The sequence below is a fragment of the Aythya ferina genome (assembly GCF_964211825.1).
Source record: "Aythya ferina genome assembly, chromosome: 5".
In the NCBI taxonomy this organism is placed as follows: Eukaryota; Metazoa; Chordata; class Aves; order Anseriformes; family Anatidae; genus Aythya; species Aythya ferina.
In genome coordinates, this window is record NC_140301.1 from 54326872 (window position 1) to 54343057 (window position 16186).

Consider the following 16186-nt stretch of genomic DNA (forward strand, 5'->3'; position numbering starts at 1 on the left):
CTCCTATCTGGAGATCTTGGCGTGTGGAGTTGTCTCTTGCCTAGTCCAAACTTAATTGAATTCTCTCTTCCTCTCTCTTAAAACAAAAAGACTGATTTGGAGAGCCTCGCTGGCTCCTTATCGCATAACCCCGGCAGTAACTATTGTGTGGATTCAGGAGAAATGTTCCTCCCGGATCGTCCTCGTGCTGCGTCCTAATACCGTGGGTGCCTCTTTATTATTTAACAGACGTGTTTTTTTTTTTTTTAACTGTTACGGTCCCAGGAGGCAAACAGGATTTTTTTTTTTCCTGAACTTTGATGTTGCATTTATTCACCGAATGGTTCCCCCCCCCCGCCCCCCCCATGGCACGTTCTTCACAAAACACGATGCAAGGTCTTGGCACATGGCAGCTCCATTTCTTGGTGGACCGGGAGGAGGAGGAGGAGGGGAGGAGGAGAAGCGTGGGGGAGCTGGTTTGTAGTTGGGAGCAGTTGACACGGTTTCTCGATCTGTAGGTCAAACGCAACGTGCCCGTAGCGCGCGGCGCGCATCGTGCTGGCTCTTAGCCAGGTATCACGACAATACCGGGGCTTTTCAGCCTCCCCCCCCCCCCCCATTAAATCCCACTCTTTTGTGCCATCCGTTTCTCTAACATAATGGGTGGGGGGGCTACAGCGTGCTCCTTCCTCTCTATTATGTGCTGGGTTATACATTGTTCTGGTTTTAACTTCTAGATGTGCCGTGACCTATGCAAAGGTTATTTCTTCCTTCGCTACGTGTAGTGAAAGGGCGGGGGAAGTGTGTGATGTGGAGAAACATTTTTTTTTCTCCTGAGTAATATCTACCCTAAGACAGCTCCAGCAGAGTAGAAAGCCTGTTAGTAGGTTCACTCGAAGTAACCGATTGGTTTTCTGATGACCCCAGTGGGCATTGGGTCTGGTCTTTGTGTGTGTGCCTTGAAAATTTTCTTTTAAAAAAGTATACTTTTTTAGTTAGCGAGTTCATGGTGAACTTTTGTCTGCTCGTGTTGCTTTCCTGGCCTGTGGAATTACCGAGGAATAATGTTGCAGTGTGACATTGCTCCCCAAATTCAGCCCTAAAGTTAAATAGCCATGGTGTCTTTATCTGGTGTGCCCCTTTTCTCTCTGCTTTTTGGAACAAAAACCCTAAATAAGTGCAATAGGCTGCGCTGAGACCTTTTCAATGAAACTGTTAAATTGTTTCATCCCGCTGGTAATTTCAAAGTGAAATTGATGGAGCAGCGTTACTGCGGGGTGCAGATGCTGTGTCTGGGTCCCAGTAGAAATTTTAGGGATTGTTTGACCAAAGGATCCTAAAGCTTGAAGGTTATTTGGTGTGGAGTCCAGGAGGCTTTCACCTTGAGATTAGCTGGCTGATAAAATGCAGAGGGCTCGTGCTGCTCTAGCTGTGTTTCAGGTGAAATATGGCACAGGCTAGGCCTTGTATGTTGTGTTTTTTTTTTTTTTTTTTTTAACTTAATGTTCAATTATAACTCCGGTTTGGCTGAGGTATATTTGTAATTGCTGACTCTTACATCAGCATTCTTACGTGGGTGTTCCTCCGTCCCCATACATGAGGGCAGAGAGAGCATTTAGTTTTCTTTCACTCCTGAGCCACGAGCGAGCTGTAGCAAAGAGCAAGGAAACGAGGGAAGCTTTTCTCAAATCCACGTTCCTGAGGCCAGGGGAGCAGGGAGAGGCAGGGTGTGATGCCAGTTTGGGCTTCAGAAGCGTACAAGCCGGAGAAGAGCACAGAAGTAGGGGGCAGAAGGGCCTGGCAGCGGGCAGAGCTTCCTCAGCTCCCACCGAGGTGTGCGGGGGGGACACGGCAGGGCTGGTGGGAGCATGGAGGAGGCTGGGGAAGACGATCGAGGGTTGTGTCTCTGTTGGGCCTAATTCTTAAAGCCTGCAAATGACAAGTTGCAGTTATGGAGTGAAGTATCTCAGGGCAAGTTTCTGATACCCTTTGTGGCCAAACCCCGCTGTGGGGCGGTTCCTTAGGGCTCCCCCAGCGAACCCCTCGTGGTGGCAGGGCCGGAGCTGGCACCAATCCCTGCTGCGGTTGGTGTGGCCGCCTTGCTGCTCTCCTGTCCCAATCCCCCTGTGTTCATCCCACTTCTGCTCTCCCAAACGCAGTCACCCCTCTGTCATCAGTGCAGGACTCACACCCCTGTTGCTCTCGGTGTGGTCAGAGCAGTCGTACAGTGAAGACGGGGCTTGTGCAGAGGCAGTGCTGTTATTTGACAAGCAGCTTTCACTGGGGAGGAGGCCAGGCGAACTTTGGGACTGAAATCCCTACTCCAGAGCTTGCTACAATCAGTCAAACTTGCTCTTGAGCCGTGTTTCACTGCCTGGCCTTGATTTCCCAAAAAAAGGTGAGCGTTTGCGATCTCCTCTCCTGTGCCTTCATCTCGTTAGAGCTGAGAGTCGGGCGCTGGGCTGCCACCTGCCTGTCCTGGGCTCTTGTCACCAGGTCGGCCATCCACGCTGGTTCTCTGAGACGCTGGAGGTTTTGAGGAACTGCAAACTATTATGGTTCTTTTAATCCATACAAATGAAACCCACATGTCCTGTTAATGGAAAAACTCAGTGGCAGGAAACATTGCATATCCTAAAGCTAAATAAAAAAAAATCTTTCATATGGGGAAGCGCTGGTATTGTGCTTGACCGTTTTACTTGTTGCTTATAAATTTATGCTCCCTTAGTGCTGGGATATTGAAAACGGGAGGAATGAAGCATTAGTGAGCGCTCTCACGCAGTCAGTGGATTCAAATAAAGATTAAAGCATCCGTAATTGTGAGGAGTGTGCCTTCCCTCCCCGAAGGAAGCGATCTGTCCCAAACCGTGGCATGCACTGGAAGGCAGATCAGCGCTGCTCTCTCCATCGCAGCACTCCAGCTGCACGTTCCCTCCTGCCCCGTGATGGTGGTTAAAGTACAAGTTGCCTCCTGTACCTTTGGATATTGTTTGTGTCAGTTATCTTCGGAAGGCAGCTTCTGGGGCTCTTTCCAGTGGAAACACGACCAAAAGCGAGTTTTGCTTCAGTGGTGTCCAGCTGTAGAGAGCCGAAGTTGAGCTGTGTGTGAGCTGACAGATGTCAGCGACTCGTTTGCAATGCTGATCTTGTCCCAGTTTTTTATTAGTTGCCCTGTAACAGCCACAGTAAAAATGGTGGGAGGCGAGGCAGTGCTCTGTAGCGCTTCCAGCCCTAGGAGCACAAAAGCCGACTGGAAGGTGCTCGCTGCCAGAACATCACCGACATCCTCCAGGATCTTGTTCTCTCCCTCTGTCGTTAGCCGTGCTCGGTGTGCTCCCTGACATTTCCTGCCTTTCTTTCATGGCCAAGCCCGTGGTGGTGTCTCAGCCTTGCCAAAAATGGAAGGGGGAAAAAAACAAACAGGCCTCCAAACAAAAAAGCCACCTTTTCCATGTGGTCAGAAGCTGTCTGTAGTTGCCTGAGAAGGGCAGAGAAGCTCCCTGCTGCCTCTGTAAGGCCTGGGGGGGAGGTGGGGGCTTTGCCTTGTGCCATGGGAGGAGATGCCCGGGGGGAGCTGGGGTGAGCACATCCGTACAGCTGTGGCTGTGAAAATGTGCCCACCCTCTGCTTGGGATCAAAGGTGTGTAATAGACCAGCCCTGGTGGCTGATGCCCTTGCAATAGCTTTGTTTCTTTGCTGGTCCTAAAGGCCAGATCTCCTTAGGTTGTGCCACCTTCAGCTACTTCTGGGGGGTTCTCCAGGAAGGTGCAGCTGAGTGTGAGTGGTGTCTGCAGGATCACCTATTGACCCACACCATGGGGACTGGGGATGGCAGCTCTTTAACAAGGGGTTGTTAAAAGGCCCCTTACCACTTGCGCTTGGCAAGCCCGCCTCCCAGCCAGCTTGTTCTGTGTCTGTGTTTGCAAACAGGACTGTTAGCCCTGCTCCTAACAGTCTTGGTAGTTTGCAAATAGTCTGAGCGCCCGGTGACTGCGAGAGAAAATGGTGTTTAGATAAGCGGGCTCATCTGAACGAGAAGCAGGAAAAAAGTGTTCAAGTGAGACCTTGGGATCTCCACCTGAGCAAGTGGAAAAGTCACAGCCCAGCTGCTGCAACTGGAAATACTGGTATCCTGCTGTCCTGGAGGGCTGTCTCATTTCCTCAAATGGCCCTGCCTGAAACACGGCGGGCAGGAGCTCCCTTAGTGCAGCAGCGTGTTTGGGAACGAAGGAAGAGTAATGAGGATGTTTGATCTAATCAGAAATACCAAACCCGAATGTACTAATGCCCAATGTGTTTGGGCTGACAGAGGCCGCGGAGTTGCTTTATGAAGCCTGTTGTGTCTTGGCCCTTTCACTCTTGTCTGCAGGGACTCGCTGTGTCCCCAGCAGGAGCGTCGTGCCCCTTGGGGGCTGGGTGCGTGCTTGGGAATGAGGTGTGGGGCTTTGGGGGAGAGGGAGTGGGGAAAAAGGCATCGTCAGTCCTAGGGAATGTGCTTAGGGTATGGCCTGTTTGGAGAAAAGCGGGCACGTGAAGCCCTGAAGTAGGAAACTTTGTTTTTTTTTTGTTCTTAAATCCAGCCTGGAGACAAAGGAGGAGAACAGAGCCCAAGTTGGGGAGTTTATTATCCATATCCCTGGCACTCTGGCAGGAGCACAGCTGCAGGCTTGGTGCTGTCCCTCTTACCCCTGAGCTGCTTGTCCATTTTTAAGCCTGCGTGGCTCTGTGGTTTGCTTTCACCCGGTCCTTGCTCGTCCCGTGGAAGGGCAGCAGGGGCTGCTGGTGCCGCACAGAGCTCCCGCTCCACCTTCTTCCAAGCCGTGCCTTTGGAGCTTTCTTGTCATTCCAACAGGGCGAGAAGATCCTTCTCAAACCTGAGTGCTGTAGTAAACAAACAAGCCTCTGGTGCAGCCAAAGCCTGTGGCTTCCTTCCCTGCCTGGCACACGCGGTGTTTGTGTGTGGAGGTAATAGCTGTCTCCTGCCCTGACAGATGTAGGGATGGCTGGGCTGGAATTAATGCTAGGTAGAGGGAACGCTTTGTTCTTCATAGCTGGTTCCCGCTGCTTAATGAGTTGCTCTTAAAACTCTTGTTTTCAGCCCTAGTTAGTTCTGTGACTTGGCCAAGCGAAGGCTTAGAGCTCCCTGTGATTAGTCATTATAATTAGCTCGGAAATCTTTGCCTCTCTGATCAAGGTGCACTGTATAATGCGGCTTACAGTGGGCTCTAGTCCTGCCACATACCTCCAGCGTGCTATAAATTGCAATGCTTTGCTGGACATCCACATGTATTTATTTAATTGTATTGTAATGTTAATAAACATCTGTAATAGGAGCTGTAGGAGGTAAATGTGAGCGATGTCTCCTCAGAAACTTGGTGGTTAGTGCTGGTGTCCCCTTCCCGCAGGTACAATTTCTGGTGGTGGCAAAGACTTGCCTCACAAGTCAAAGGTAGGAGTGAGGCTGGATTCCTGCAGTGACTCCAGAGACTGATCAGAGACAGCTCTGAGGCAGCAGGCTCTTCCTGCTGCCTTCCTGGGAAGCCTGTACCTTTTTCTGCACTGGGTGACCTTGTCTTTTGAGGCTTTGGCATGACTGTGTGACAGGATGAGCCACCTCTTGTTCTTAATTGTTTAAGCTCAAAAGAACAGATTGAAATTCAGTTCTTGAGAATACCAAGTTGCTTTGTAAACTAAGGATGATCTGAAATAACGCTTTTAAAATGAGTCCTGGGTTAGGCTTCTGTCTTGAAGCTTCACAAACTCTTAACTTAGGGCTCCACATGAAAGTTTGGCTGCTCTGTGCTTTTTGAAAGCGCAAGAGGATGCGCTGCGTGGTAGTGGAGGCAGTGAAAGCGTTCCTGCAGCATGTTCTAGAATCGGGCTGCTTTGTGCTCTTAGTGCTGTTTGTTTTGAAATGCACCAGCCTGATGCGACTGCTTTTAAGTATTGCAGGTCAAACTCGCTAAAATTGCTTCTCGTCAGGTTTTGAGGCTAAACAAGTGTGTTTACCTTCCCAAGCATCTTCAGCATCCAGCTCCGTGCAGCAGCGAGCTCTTTGAACTTCATAAAGGAAGTATTGGTAAATGTTGCCTCTCTGGGGGGAGGAGGCTGCAGCGGTGTGATAAAATTGCAAAAATCCCCTCTCAGGCGCAGAGCTTGCTCTGTGCTTCCCCCTTCAGCCCTGGCTTTCTGCCTGCCCCTCAGGGGGCCACCAGCAGGGTTTCCCATGTGCTGTGTGCATGTGTGTAACCAGGTGTATTTCTGGAAAAAAAAAAATATAATAAAAAATGCCCCCCCTCCCAATAAGAGCAGGAAAAGCCTTTGCATCCTCATAGTTATTTCAGCTTCCTTGCCACCTCCCTCATTTCTGTCCTCTTCACCTGGATGGATTTTGCAAATCAGAGTAATTTGGGAGAGCCTGCGGCTGGTAGCGTAGCTGTAATGAGAGGAGCCTGTCCGCACAGCTTCCCAGTGCTGCTGTCTGTAGGGATCTGCGATCGCCCGTCACGGCACCGTGTGCTTTTTTGGGCAGGCAGGTGGCTTATCAGATTGGGCTTTATCTGGTACAGCGCCTCTGATCTGAAAGGTGGGTATTGAAAATAATCATTGGTGTGCGCGACCTTGGATCGGTGTCCTTGTGGATGGGAAGAGCAACTTAATGAATGTGCTGCTCTGCCTTTGGCTTGGGGTCCAGAACGGCAAGGACTACACGCAGCCAGGCCTGGCACAGCCATACTGCCTGGCCCCGTTAGCTGCTCCGGGGAGAGGATGCTGACAGCTTTCAGCCCCACGGAGGGACGGAGGATGGCGAGGGGCTGAGAAGAACCGCTGCGAAGTAGGAAACAGTCTCCTCTTGAACTGGAAAGCCAGGACTGGGAAAGTCTGCTTTATGTAACAGCATCGTTTTGGGAACAGCTCCTTGCTTACAGCTCGCAGTGAAACAGGGAGTTTTCTCTCTCCCCTCCGACTTCACCCTGCTCTGGGGTTTCAGCTCGTCCGTCTGTTCCTGTTCACGGCACCGGTTTGTGTTGGGGCAGGGCAAGGATGTCTCACTGCCCCATTTTAATTGTGTTAAGGGCTATCTGTCCCACCTGGTAGACACCGTTTGCCAGTTGTACATCGCTCTGCACTTGGGAGAAGCTCAAAGTGCCCCATCTGTAACCCAAAGCTTTGTCATGCCAAACACCACAGATGATGTGTGGATGCCACGTACGGGTTTACTCCCCGGGCTGATGTCCCTCTGACCGCGGCAGGAGGCCGATCTTTGTGATTTTTTGGGGGTGAATAGCCAGGCAGGCGTGCCAGGTGTAGGGTTTGTACTTTTGGGGTATTGTTTTCTGCCTGGGAATCTCCAAGATGTCCCTGGCGGGACCCTGCCGCCGCTCCCTGCAGCTGCCACGCGCCGCACTCGGCAGTAGCCATGGGAACACAAGTGGGATGGCACAAGTTTAAAACTTCAACTTGTTGCTAGGCAGACCCGGCTCGGTGTGGGGATTAAGTAGGCTCAGCAGCAACAAAAAACCCCTTCTGATATTCCAGCTCGTGCACGGGGGGCAGGCAGCTCGGCGCTCCCCAAATCGGGGCTCTTTGTCTTGAGGCCGGCACCAGCAAACCTGCGAGGAGGGTTTGCTGACAGCAGCCACCCTGGGGGCAACCCCTCCTGCACAGCTGAGTGGTGTGCTGAGAAGAGGGAAGGGATCTGGAGTTCTAGCAGGTAGGTTTTAATCCACCCTTTCCTTAAAAAAAGCAGCCTGCTGCGGAGGGAAGCAGCGTGCTGGCCCCCCTGGAGCTGCTGCCCAGCTCACGGAGTCTAAAAGCTGGAGCCCGCGTTAAAATAGATCCTGCCCAAAGTGACATACGCTCTAAACAAAGGTCACGGGCTTAAAATACCGCAAGGTCGCTTCAAAACTCTGGCTGTAAAAACTTAAAATCATGACCAAGGCAAGGGAAACACCTTCAGAGCTCACGGCGCTGCTGCAGCCCGTGCTGGCTCAGCCCTTCGAGCTCGGGCAGCCCTCTGCTGCTAACACACCTTGGCCCGGACTGGAGCTTTGGTGCTTCCTGCTCAGAGCCCGTTCCCTATGTGTGTGGAGGACGCCTGACGGGGGATGTACGGCAAATTGCAGGGTCCTGGAGGGAAGCAGAGAGCCGGGCTGCGGGGGGAGATGGGGCCTCGTGCGCTCCTGTAGGGCCCGGCTCCCGCGTGCCTGTGTCCCCGCAGCTGTCGGCTTCCTGCACCGCAGCACTAAGCGGGGCTGCCCCGGCCGCTGGCTTCAATGCATCTCTTGATTTTACAAACATTTGCTGTGCCGTGGCTGTGGGTCCTGTTGGGATAAGGCCATTTATAGAGATGCTCCCAATTACCACCTGCTCTTTTTCTTCCTTAGCAGAACCCGCGCTTACCTAATTTAACCTCCCGCAGCAGCTGCTTTTCAGCCGCTTTCTCCCGTTGCACGGTGCCTCGCTGCTCTGCCTTTTCCCTCTGGCCACCCCAACGCACTGCAGTCGTCCTTGCTCGTCCTTCCAGAAACCAGCTGCTTTTTTGGGGTGAAAATCAGCTGCTTGCTTTGCCCCAAATGTTTTCACAGTCAGCTCTTGTAAAAGGTTCCTTTCCTTTAACACGCCCCAGCCTTTTTTTCATTCCTAAGCTGCTGTTTGTGGTTCTCTCACTTTCCTTATAATTTGTGTACGGCTTGTAGATCCTATCTGGCCACCTCGTTGTTAACCCAGCCCTGCTCCCTACTCCAATTTCTGCTCTCTGTGCTCTTTCCCCATGCTCCCTCAGTCCCACAGAGGCACCTTCTGTGTCTGAGCCGTTTCGTTGTTCTCTGAAGCTCCCTCTTGGGCTGGAAGAAAACGGTCATGATTTTAACTTTGTTGTAATTTTCCCCAGAAGAGCGGAAAATGCAGCAGGACTCCTCCCCTTAACAACGCTTTTACAACCCGCCTGCCTCTCTGGATGCAGCATCCGACTGCTTTTCAAGCTTTTAAATTCTGGGGATACTTCTGCCTTTCGGGGCTCCTTTTTCAAGGCTTTTTTGTGTCCGAAGGGTCCGTGCCTCAGCTTCTCCCCAGGGTGCTGCTTGAGCTTGTCGGAGCAAATGTTTTCCCTGCCTTTAACCCTCACCCATCGTTTTTGTCAGTGGTTTCTCACTTTTTCTGACCTGCTGCTGCTGAGAAAGTGTCAGGCAGGGCCGGGAGCCTCCTGCAGCCCCTGTCCCAGGGCGGGGAGGTGGCGGTGCCCAAACCAGCGGGGAGGAGACAGAGGGAGGGCAGGGGAGGACTCCTCGAGGTCTCCTCGGCTGGTGGGTGAACAACGCGTGCCCTGGGGATGTGGGTGACCCCGTCTGAGAGCAGGGGGTTGTGGCACGGGACAGGTGAGTGCTCTGTGGTGTTCCTTTAGTGACAGACCTGGTGTTGGGCACGTTTTTGGGTGTTGCTGAGCTTGGTGCGGTGGGGAGAGCACAGCTGGATCTCATCTGATGTTCTCAGTGCCTCACTGCTCCTGGTAAGTTTTAGGCAAATATTGAGAGGCTGGCTGCTGGGAGCTGGGTGGCGGAGGGAAGATTTTTCAGAGCTGTCCTCTGGCTTTCAGCCCGAGATCCGAGTTGCTTGGCAAATTGTTCCCTTCTGTGTGTGCTGGCTCTGGGGAGCGGGGCTGCGCTCGGGGAAACTGCTGTGTTGTGCTCTAGCTCCTTCGGTGTTTTGGGTGGGTTTTTAGTCCTCGTGAGTTGGTTCTGAAGGTGTTTCTCCCTGCCACCCCACCCACGAGAGGTGGTTTGGGGAGTGGATAAATGGGATCAGTTCCTTTTTTTTGGGTGACTTCAACTGAAGCTGTCCTGCGCGCACAGATCCAACGCCATCCTTACAGCGCAAACAGGACAGGCACAAATCCAGCCATCCCGCCAACGTCCCAAAAACTGGCAAAGACATCTAGCTTGTAAACTCCTGTATTTGGGTGAAAAATGACTTCTTCTGTTGGAGCAGAGGCGGTTGGAGCTGGTGCTGTGTGTGTGTGTGTGTGTGTGTGTGTGTGTGTGTGTGTGCAGGTAGCGCGGGCGCAGCACCCGCGAGCTGCTCCGGGAGCAGGGGTGGGCAGTGCTGGCTCTGTCTGACGACCCGAGGCTGGTTTGAAGGAAAGGATGCACACTGAGAGGAGCTTTATAAATGTTTCAGCTGTTTAAAGCACGTGTGCAAGGAGTTACAGCAGGGAAATTGATGTCTTCTACTGCACAGCTCTTACTGTCCAGGTCTTCCATCGTTTTGGAGGATGGGGGAGAAATAAAGGCAGCGCTTCGTGAGCCCCTCATAAAAATATTTTTGGAGTTCATAAAAACAAATAAATAAGGTGGCAGGGGAATTAGGCTTGGCAGCAGTCCTCGTAGCTCTGAAACTTGCCGGGAAGGGGGCTGTTTCACATCGTCTTACCTTGCGAAGAGGCTGCAGGACCAGGCACTGCTCTCCTCTTGGAACCCGAGGTCTCCAGCTCAGGAGGGTGGAATGCTGCCCTGCCTGGTATCGCTCCTGCCCCGAGCAATACCTCCCGGCAGCGAGTCCCTTTGTTGGAGCCAGAGACAAGGGAACTGCCGGGTGCAGTCTGCTGCTTGCAAAATGATTTCGGTGTCTGCTGGGGAAGGGGGTAGAGGTAGGAGGAGGTGCGATATGGGACCTTCGGGAAAGAGCTGGATAGGAAAAACCTTTCCAGCGCCTATCCAGTGGCTGTATAAATAAAGGCAGCACGTTTCATTCGTGTTGCTGGAGCTTGGACAAAGCCTGGAGCAGGTGCTCGCCCAGAGCTTGCTTAAGTTGGACAGACGCCTGCTGAAATGTGTACGAAACGTGCGAATGAAAGGAAAAAGGCCATGTTTAACCTTTTCTGATGATGCATTTTAAAAATAACTCACATTTCTAAAGCGAGAGCGGCGTTTATAACCAGGGCTTGAAAAACTGACCTGGCACTTCGGAGCCACAGCGGGAGGCACCTGCGCTGCTGCCGTGCACCCTGCAGCACGAGGGGGTGCGGTGACACGGGGGGTGCTGCTCGCCCTGTGCTGCTGCAGCAGGGTGCTCCCTGGGCACTGGGTCTGCCTGAGCGCTCGCTGCTGCTCAGTTCTTGCTCTTCCATCAGTAGAAACAATTTGGTTTGATATCTGTGTTTCGCTGCTGCTCAAGTGATCTGAGCCTCTGGAGCAGGGCAGAGCGAACCTGGTTCCCTAGCTGGGTTTTACCCCCGTAGGGCTGTGGCACGCAGTCGAGGCACCGGAGCTGCCTTCAGCTGAAGGAAGACACTACTGCACTAATGTGCTAATTTTATACTCCAGCTTGGCAGGTTGCCTTTGTAATCAAAGGGCTGGAAATTTTTCAGTTTGAACAAAATGTTCTAAGTAGCTGTTCTCTGGGTGGAAATGGGTTTGATACGGGATGCTGCCTTCGGAAGAAATCCATCTTTCCGTATCTTTTGGGGCACAGTTCCTCTAACTGGAATTCTCCTTCCTGACTGAGGGAAGCTGGCGTCGAGACCTGACTGAGACTTACCCCAAGTGAAGTTCCTTGAGCTGAGTTTTATCTCATCAGTCCCTGCCCCTCCGATGGGAACGGAGAGGGGGGTGGTTGCAGAAAGTACCTGGAAGTTTTAGGAACGATGGGTCTAATGGGTTTAAATGGAATCAGTCTGTGTTATTTCTTCCCCATTTAGTTAATAACAGCCTTGGTAGAGAGCATGATGAGAACACAAAAGCTTGTTTTAAGCGTTTGGTGTGCTCTGTCCTGGTGAGTTGTCCAGTACCTGGCACGTGGGGAGTTATGCAGCCGGAGTAAGTGTCTGCTTCTCATCAACAGTGTCAAAGTAATTAAAAACGTCTCTTGATTCCTTGGGGGTTTTGCCCTTTGTTTTAGAGAATCAATGAGCATTGACTAGGGAACATATGCAGCCAGGCTCTACTTTTTCACAAGCAAAATGTCCACGAGTGCAGAACAATCACAGAGCAATCACGTTTTTAAAGTGGTTTGAAATGAAATGTTAACTCAAAGGCCATGTTATGTTACTAGAAAGCTTAAAACAAATGGCAGAATTGCTTCCAGGCTGTATGAAACTTTGGTCCTTCTGTTGCCTTCCCTTAAAGCAGCTCCCAGTGTTCTGAATCTATGTAGAATTTTAAATGCACTATCTTTTAATAAGCCCAAAATTTCAACTTCTGTGAGACTATAACGAGAGCTGGCTGCTAAACTTTGCTGCTTTGAGTTTAAGATGAAACAAAACTCTGTGTGCCATATGTTAAAAGGACAAGCAGATTTGACAACAAGAATGTGTTTTATCTGCTTGCATTTTGGCAAGGCTCTGTAGGCTCGGAGGGCAACTGGAAGGAGGGAGGAATCAGTGAAGGTGCAGGAAGGACACACGAGGTCAGCGGAGCTGGAAGCCGTGTCTTGGGAGGGGGCAAGAGGAAGAGAGCCAGCAAAGAAGGGCTGAAAAGATTAAAAAAAAAACAATAATCATGCTCTCAATGTCCTCTTCAAAAGGTATTTGGTGGTTTTTCTTCTTGTCTTATTGTTTGATGGAATAAATATGTAGTTGCCAGCTCAGGTGAATCAAACGTAACCTTCCTGCACTTGGGAGAAAGTGGTCCTGAGATGAGCTCCTGAGATGGGCAGAGCCATGCCAAGCTGAGCTGCCCCTTCTGTCTGCAGCAGCTCTTCTCCCCTGTGCTGGGGGTTAGGTGTGTGCCTGGGGACTGCCCTGCTCATCTGGGCAGCTCGCTGGGTGCTGGAGAGCCAGGAGGAGCCTGTCCTGCAGGGGAGCAGAGCTGCGGCTTCCTCTGCCTGTGCCCCTTCTGCAGGGCTGCAGCTCCTCGGGCCTGGAAGCCGAAACTCTTCTTGCAGCAGCTTCTCTTCTGCCTTGCCCAAGGGCAGCTTGTGGGAAGTCCTCAGCTGCGATTTCCTGTGGCCGTCAGCCAAGTGGGACGGCCTCGCTGCTGCTTGGCTCAGTGGAGCACGGTCAGCGCGGAGCTAACGCTGGCTTGCAGCAAAGGTGGGGGAATTGTTTGGGAGCCAGGCAGCCTAAATTCACCCGAGTCGACCTCCACAGGGCTTGTCGCTTCTGCTCGGGCAGGTTGAGCAGCACGGGTCCTGTTCTTCCATCTCTGCTTTCGTCCAGAGGAGTTCTTGGCCAAATATCTCTTTGGCTTTCTGGGTCCTTAGGGTTTTCTCTCTTCCCACCCCTCACCTCCCGTCTCTCCAGACTCCTGCCTGTCCGTACCTTGCAGCTGACACTCGATTTGGCCAGCCATGCCCAGGAGGCTCCTTGTTAAGCGCAGGCACTTTGTGCTGGCATGGTGTGAGGCACCAGATCCCTGTCCTCCTTGGAGCACGGTACAGTTGCAGCCTGTTACTTCCCAGATGCATCCAGGTCACACAGCGGTAGGGTGACAAAGATCTGGTTGTCAAAGCAGCTGTTGAGGTGGCTGTTTAGCTAAAATTGTAGAGAATCATCTCCGTGCAACTGCAGTTGTAGTTGCAGGCTCCCTTTGCAGCGTCTGACTAAAGGGCAGTGATGGGGGAGAGCTCGTGGGATGCTGGAGTTTCACACTGGTGGCTGAGGGGCCCAGGGGCACGTGTGAGCGCTGGAGGTGGCTTGTGAAGGTGGTTGGTGGGTTCCTTTTGTTGCACAGAGATGTAATAAGGGGAGACGGTGGGAAGTTGGGTGTTCTGGGGAATCACTTGCTTCCCAGTTCTCAGTTGGTTGAGGACTGTAAGAATATAAATTTATATTGGGATTAGGGAAAATGGACTCTCACCTGCAGTGTTGATGGCTTTTGGTGCTTCCCTCCTCATCGGGGCGCTTGGGATGTTCGTGTGCCAGGGGGATGGAAGCCAGTGGTCGTGTTTAGGGCAGGTCTTTTAGTGCCCAGTTAATCCAGGCACTAAGATGAGCAATTAGCACCTCAGCTCCGCGTGCGCGTTCTCCAGAGCTAAGCCTTGATGGAGTTCTTGTGGTTCTCACTCTGTTAGCCCCCAGCTGGGTCAGCTCTTTAAGGCTTTGCACAGTGAGGCTGGACTTAAATGAATGAGAAACCAGTTGGGAGAGGAACCTGCTTGATATGCAGGCCTGGTGGGGTTTCTTTCCGCTGTGGTCCTTGTTCTAAAAAAGCACCTTCCACTTGATTTTTTTTTTTTTTTTCCATGCAGGGTTAAAAGCAAGGCTTTTAAGGTAGGTGAGTGTGGGTTCGGTTGCTTTGCCCTGTGGCAAAGCTCGCTGCCATCTGAAAGTAAGGGGGGGAGAGGAGAAAACTCTACAAAGGGCCTGGTTTCACTAAGCAAAGTCACCTAAAATCCTGACATGTGAGAATTGCTTCCACTTGGCAGAGACGGTGACAGGTGTTTCACCATGGGAAACTCATTACTTGACTTCCAGCATGACCTTGGGCAGAAAGCTGAACCTCTCAGTTTGCTCTGCTTTATGTGGAAGCTGGCTGTGCTGTGCAGCACGGGGGCCAACGGAGCGGAGAAGCATGTGCCTGTCTAGCAGCGTTGTAGAGGAAACCAGCTAATGCTTTACGAGGCGGGGCCGGAATCCCCACTGTCTAATTTGGTGATGAGGACGCTGGGGGAGAGGAGACGGCGGAGTTTGTGGTCTGCCTCGTTAACGGAATTGATGTGCCTGAAGTCTGCTCTGACCACAGTGGGTTCATTCATGCTCCGAAGGTAAAACGGGCAGAATTTTTCCATTGTCATCTGTCTCATGTAAGGCGGGAGTGTTTCTGGCTGCAGGATAACGAAGGAGCATTAGCTATTCCGCTGTGAATTCCTGCTGGAGGCAGCGTGCTGGAGCCGCACTGCAAGGCGAAGCAGGTGCAGCTGGTGCTTGGCTCGCCTGGCATCACGGGGAGGAGCCTGCACGAGGGGAGCGGGGAAGGCAGAGATGTCTTTAGCAGGAGCTAGATTTGCACTTGTCCCTCTCAGGCTGCTTGGAAGGAAGCAAAATAGCAATATATAGCAGATAAACGTGTTTTAGGGTCGGGCTATGTCATGCCGGACCTGTGCTGAGCCTTACCAACAGCGTTGACACGTCTCAGAGCTGAATCCCATCCCTCTGCTTGTAACGGAGCGGTGAGGGGCTGGAAAGCTTCCTAGTGCCCAGTGCTCCTTGTGGAAGGGCACCTCAGCTCCTTGCTCCAGGCTACCTCAGCTCCTGGTTGGTGGTGCTGCCTTGCTGCTTGCTCATGCACCAAAAGCTGTTCCCTGGGGACCGCTGAGGTAAGGAAGTCCTCTGCTCCACGCCTGCTTCGTCCCGTGCTTCTGGAATGATGCTGCTGCGGGGGACGCCTGGCGTGGTGGAGCAGCTGCAGCGCTGGAGCAGGGGGATTTTGTTGGCTTGGGATCCCTCTTCCACCTTCCAGAGGGTTTGGAGGATGTGACTTGGCAGTTTCTCTTCCACACGTCTTCCTGCGACTGTTTCACCAGAGGGTTTCTGAGAATCTGGAGGCTCATCCTCTGGAAATCTCAGAGGAGAACACAAAATAGCTGAGAAAGTAAGGAAACTCTTGAGGTAGTGTGTTGGATTTGAGCACGTGCCCGAAGCCCAGAATTTCTCACCCTCAGAAGCCTCATCTACTGCTAAAGCTGGAGCAACAAATGCTAAGTGGTGTCGATTGGAGCGTGTTCGCTTCTCCTGGGCTCCTCTCTAGCTGCCTGCCTAAACAAACCCCCTGTGCATCACTCACACCTTGGTCTCATGCCTCTGAGCTAAGCTGATTTTCCCCTGTGACAGTGTAAAACAGGGAAACGAATTCCAAACCTTTATTAAATGCCAACTCTGGCAACATCCCCTGCTGAGAGACGCGAGGACAGCTGCTCTACGGAGACACCGCCGCATTTCTCACTGGCACACGCCAGGTGCCTGCAGCATCCATCAGCAGCCCTCGGTAGCGGCAGCGTGGGGCTGGTTCACTCCAGCCCCTCTGTGCAAGGTGTGTCCGTGCTGTCTGCTTGGCAATCCTAACAGACCTGTGGAAGGGAGGGGGTAGAAGCAGGTCCCGAGTGTCCGCTGCGGTCTGTGCAAACCGCTGCGTGTCGGGTGCTGGAATTACCCTCCTGTGCTCCGCTGAAGTGGAGCCCTGGGGCACCTTGAGGGGAACAGGCTCTTCGGTTCTCTGACACAGAGGCAGCAGAGGCCTGTCTCGGGCCTCCTGATGACCTGCTTTGCCAGGAA

The 16186-nt window shown here is 52.3% G+C and overlaps 1 protein-coding gene across 1 annotated transcript in view; it reads left to right on the forward strand.

The window, feature by feature from the left end:
* RCOR1 (REST corepressor 1) overlaps positions 1-16186 on the forward strand; it is an 80932-nt gene that overhangs the window by 1354 nt on the left and 63392 nt on the right. The gene's annotated exons all lie outside the window — the stretch shown is intronic.